We start from the raw sequence: 5,427 nt of genomic DNA, 5'->3' as shown, positions 1-5,427 counted from the left end.
TATTAATCATATTAAAATGTGATTTATGAGATACTTTTCACTTTTCGAGAATCAATTTGATTAAACTTTGAAGCTAAATTGAAATAGATTAACTCAATTTTTGAAAATTAATATTTTATTTGAAAACTACATGAAAAATAAGCTATAACTTTTACCATATCAATTTGGTAAAAAAAATATATCTCAAGATGATGATCAAAATTCATGCAGTTTGAATGTTGGGAAGCGAAAAGTATACATAAACTTTTGTATTCAAATCAAGCATTCACCAAACTTACAAACTATCAACACTATAAATAATTCAAATCATTCGCGACAAATAATTTTCTTGTTCTAAACATACGTTGTGAATTCAGCGTTCAACCTCCATTAACTCTTATTTTGAATTAGTGATGTCCTTGAGAAAACTTCTCATCAACATTCTTGATCTCCTACTCTACCAAAACTTGGTGTTGAAAGGATAAAAAAGAAAAAGATCAAGAAAGTCAATCACCTTTATATCATAATTATGCAAAACAACATAAAATCGAGAAACTACACATGTAATACAGATTATAAACACTGAAAATTTTAAGCAATGAAAAGCAAGAAGGATGTTTGGAGAGTCGGTTGATGCCATAAATAGAACCACTCCAGAATCCATATGTCACAGTCCCATTGGATTTTTTTGCCATGTCAGTTGTGTGTGAAACACACACGCTTTATATTTTTTGTCTCAGCAAATTGTGTTAGTCAAAGTTTGAGTGTCTAAATGAAAAAATCAGACAAGTTTAAGGGTTCGCATATGTATTTGGCCTTCTTTTTTCTTTACTCTTTATTGAAGAAGTTTAGGTATTTGCTAATATACCTCGGATGCGCTTTGTATTTTAACTCGTCGTTCAAACGCCTACTTAATAGTCAACTATTACAAGCATCTGACATGTTGAGTAAAGTCAAAAGCACATTACACATACGTAAATTAAAAACTTACTTAATTCTTAAATAAATGTATAGTGTAACGTATTTTTAAATGTTCAATTTAATGAAATCTTTAGTATAACTCATTAACTAAATTTGAGATCTAACCAAGGCAAGTTAAAAGAAATAGAAAAAATCAATAAAAATGAATTTGAAAAAATCTAATGAATTAACTCGATTGTTTTTATTGAATGTTCCTAATGGACAAATTTACTCAATTAATCAAAGTTGTAATACCTACTTTGTATATCTTCTTAATTTTATCTTAAAATGTCAATATGAGAACTGAGAGTTGGGTGGGATGAACACCGCGATAAATAATTGTACCAAAATTAATATAAGTTGTACTATAAACTTGGGCCTATATTTTCCTTTCAATTGTTATTTTTCAATTGTCCTCTTTTAGTTGACACGTCCTTTCCTCTTTATTTGTCTAGAACATATGGCTTTCGCTTCACTTCCATTTCCCCTGTTCTTGAATTTGTGTCATTAACAGTCAATTTTTCTATGCCTATTATGCGTTCTTGTTCTCTTTGTTTGGTTGTTTATTTTTTTTTTCTTTCTTATGGAATTTGGGGCTACTTCTGAAAGAGGTCGGTTTAGAGCCTTGGTACAAATTTGAACTTATTTTTATTGTTTTTGAACCAATCAATCATCTTTATATCTTGATTTCTTCTTGTACATCTTTTTTGCAGGATTAATTTTACACGTATATAATTATTGTTGACTCATAATGCACTTAGAGATCTAGAGGAAGAAATATTTGGTAGAAGCCAACATTATGGAAGAAAAAGGTATGGGTTTCGAGAAACAACATGACTATTAGTTGCAAATTCCTTAAAAGGACTGCCCCTGGCACATGCCTTCAAGCATTTTTGACAGGTAGGTTAAATTTTTTTTTTTTTAATAATTGCTCACAGCTAATTCTATTTTGATTGGTTTTAAGTATCCGTCTTTTGTTATAATTGTGAGTTTGAGGTATAATTTAGTTCCAGTGATTTTCATTTCTTGCTGCTTTGTTTTACTGCCCTTGTAATGGCTTCTTCATATGCATGTTCTTCCTCTTTATTCAACTTCATTTGTGCTTAAACAGAAACTATAGAATGATGTCAAGGATTACCATTAATAGTGGAGTTTGATTCATCTCCAAATGCACTTTGGGCTTTTTGGAGCTTAGTGGAATGAATGAGCAGGGAATGCAAAGAAACTGATTGCTCTACTGATATGTTGGTACCTCATATTGAGAGGTTTGGAATGAACTCCAGCGCTTATCATCACTTTTTAATTGGTTGTTGAAGCTCTTGGTCCAATTTGCTATATCTTGATGGAATTTGTTGGTTTCAACAGGTTTATTCACTTATGGGTATCAACAGCTGATATGCAATTGACCACTCATTCTGGCTTGACATACATGTGTCTCATTTTCTACTTGACTTTCACAAAACTATTTATATAGGGTCATAAGAATAATGGTATATTGAGATTTGTTCTTCCCTTGCTTTCCTAATTTATGCAAATATTCTTTTATGAAGTCCTTGTTTTATGAGCAATCCAAGATGACTTCCATATGATAGAAGCATTAATGGTCTGACGTCATTCTCTCCCTATACTATTTTGCATTATCATCAAACTTGATTACTGATTTGAATAATGTGTACAAGTGTATATTAGCAGTTTATATAGTGAAATTTAGTTGTTAAGAGAGTGAAGGTTTTCTTAACAAGATGTACAATACCCTGAATAACTGCTTGCACATAATAGTTAGGAAAACGAAAGTGTATTTCAACTTATTTTCATGCGTGTGCGGCTTCAACGTAACAAAATATGTATTGCTTGGTTCACTATGTGTAGCTCAATATGTAATGAGAAACAAAACATGACTAGGAAATGTTTATCTTCCCATGTTTAGGATAATGGCAGTTAGATAAAGTTCATCAAATCTTAGGCATAAAGAAGTAAAAGTTATGTATAATCCCGCATAATTTCGAATTTTTTCACTTCTGATACGTAGATAAAAAATAATCTCCCCCTAAATAAGACTCTTTAACCGTAAGGGACTACATTGTGGATGCTTTGGAATTCTAGTTGTGGGAATGATCTCTTCGATCTATAAATGTTCCAAAAAGATTTTATATTTAAAACTTAAATTTGCACTTGAAATGAATTCAAATTTTAAGTAAAAATTAATGAGTCATGTGTCCATGAATTATTTTTCAAACAACATTTGGTTAATATTAAACTGATTTTATAAAAATTAATGAGTCGCTGTCCATTGAGGTTTGCCTGTGACTATGCTCCTATAGCCTATACTAACCTATACCTTATAGCCTATAGCTATCTAGGTGAATTGTTATAAAAGGATTTGACACCTTCTTCACGTCTCACATACACCATATCTCTAAAAGGCTACTTGCTCTTCTCTCAGCCAAATCAAGTCAATCTAACTTTTGCTGCAAAATACCTAAATTCATTCTCAAAATCTTGCTGCATTAGAGAATGTCAAGTCTCTTGCACCAAATATGGACGTCAACGACAAGGAGATGGGCTACTTTTTAAAGGCAAGTTCATTTTTCGATATTGAAGTCATTATATATTTGTTTGTCTTTTAAAGTCATTATATACTTGTTTCAATCTTCTTGAAAGACAGTAGGCTTTCTATACTTCAGAATTCTACGCTCATGTTTTAGTCTCTCTCTTTTTCCTCTTACTGTTCTTCTTCAAAATATGTGTGTTATATTTTTATACTCGTTTCATGTAATATGAGTTTTCAGTATGTTTGCCAGCTTTTTCTTTCTTTTTATGGATTTCGCGTTGTTTTTTCAAGTATTACGAATTTTCACCTTGTTTTGTGTCACTAGTTTTTAACATGAGTTTCATTTTGTGAATTTTTCTCAATATTCAATTGATTTTTTGGATTTAACCAAATATAAAAAGAATTATATTTTTCTTTAGGAAAAGCAAAAGCTATTATGGTAATACTTTGACTTTCATTCAACAGAAAAGTAAAACTCAAATATGGTAAGAAAATCAGGGCAAAAACCCTAACAAGTCTCTTCTTGGCCTGAATTTTCTGGCAAGATAATTTTCATCCTGCTTCTTCACATAATCTTCATCACTGCTGCTTGTCATGGTTAAAAATAAAATTAAATATATTATGGGTAAAAAATTGGTTTTAAATAAACATTTTGCTTTATTTTTAAAGACGCGGCAACAAGAATGTTGAAAATATGATTGAAAATTCATCTACACACGTAGTAGTCCGGATAAAATCTTCATTATCGTGAAACTGTTTGCAGCTTGATTTGAACCCGCCTTTCCTGTCTTGAATCTCGCTGAATCATTGGCTCAATCTTAGCTTTGATACCACTTGTTGGGATCAAAATAATCAGGGCATCATGCACAAGCTAACAATTGCAAATCTTGAGCGAGGATAAGTAAGATGACAAAGAAAACTATACTAAAAAGGCATAATATCTAAAATATGATTTGGTTAATTGACCTACATATGAGAAAACTGATATTAAAAAAAGTATAAAACTAAGAGAGAATAATATCCACCTGAACAAGACTCTTTAATCTCAAGGGACTACATTGTGGATGCTCTTGTATTTTAGTTGTGGGAAGGGTGTCTATAATTTATAGATGTCCAAAAAATTTCTTCCAGACAAGGAATAACCAAATATAATAAAGAATTATATTTCTCTTTTAGAAAAAGTAAAAGCAATTATGATAATATTTTGACATTCCTTCAACAGAAAAGTAAAACTCAAATATGATAAGAAAATCAGGATCAAACCTCTTAACACCTTCCTCCTCCCCCTTGCAAATTAATTCATTATATGACTTTCCTTTGACAATTAATGACAAAGAGTCTGTTGATTCCTTACTCCTTGATGCAATTCTTTTTGCAGGAATGGTTCCTATTACTATTGAGATTTTCCAGATTTTATGCCTTCCTTTTGTTGTTAGAGATTGTATTTAGTTTGAATATGCTTTTGATTGAGTAGACAAATCTTTCTGCAAAACATTAAATTGTCTATATTCCACAAAATAAGCTCATAATGTTCCAGCTAGGGGTAGGCACGGTACTGTATGGTATGGTATTTGAAACTTCGGTTCGGTATTTTCAGTTTTCGGTATTTAAAAATACTATACCATTACCATATTAAATTAATTCGGTATGGTTCGATATTTTTAAGTTCGGTTTCGGTATTTTGCGGTACGGTAATTTGGTGACCATAGTTCGTTCGACTACGACTTACATATAATAAAGAATTAAGACTTCGACTATTCAAGAAACGTCTCAATTATATTATACTAATACCTTACACGTGTCAAAATATTCAAAAGAAATTACAAGCAATGCCCTTCATTAATCAATTACACAAAAAGGGCATTCCAATCAAGATATATATACTTTAATACACAAAAAGGGCATTTCAATCAATTATATCATACTAACATCTTACA

At 30.9% G+C, this 5,427-nt stretch overlaps 1 long non-coding RNA gene across 1 annotated transcript; it reads left to right on the top strand.

The window, feature by feature from the left end:
- Positions 1 to 1,243: 1,243 nt before the first annotated feature.
- On the top strand, positions 1,244 to 2,537 carry LOC132621921 (uncharacterized). The gene is made up of 3 exons (XR_009575748.1): positions 1,244 to 1,550; positions 1,653 to 1,751; positions 2,051 to 2,537. It is a non-coding gene; the product is annotated as an uncharacterized LOC132621921 (long non-coding RNA).
- Positions 2,538 to 5,427: the final 2,890 nt, after the last annotated feature.

The sequence above is a fragment of the Lycium barbarum genome, chromosome 2 (genome assembly GCF_019175385.1).
Source record: "Lycium barbarum isolate Lr01 chromosome 2, ASM1917538v2, whole genome shotgun sequence".
NCBI classification, from domain to species: domain Eukaryota; kingdom Viridiplantae; phylum Streptophyta; class Magnoliopsida; order Solanales; family Solanaceae; genus Lycium; species Lycium barbarum.
The sequence above is the reverse complement of the archived record's forward strand: the minus strand, read 5'-3'. Positions and strand labels throughout refer to the sequence as shown.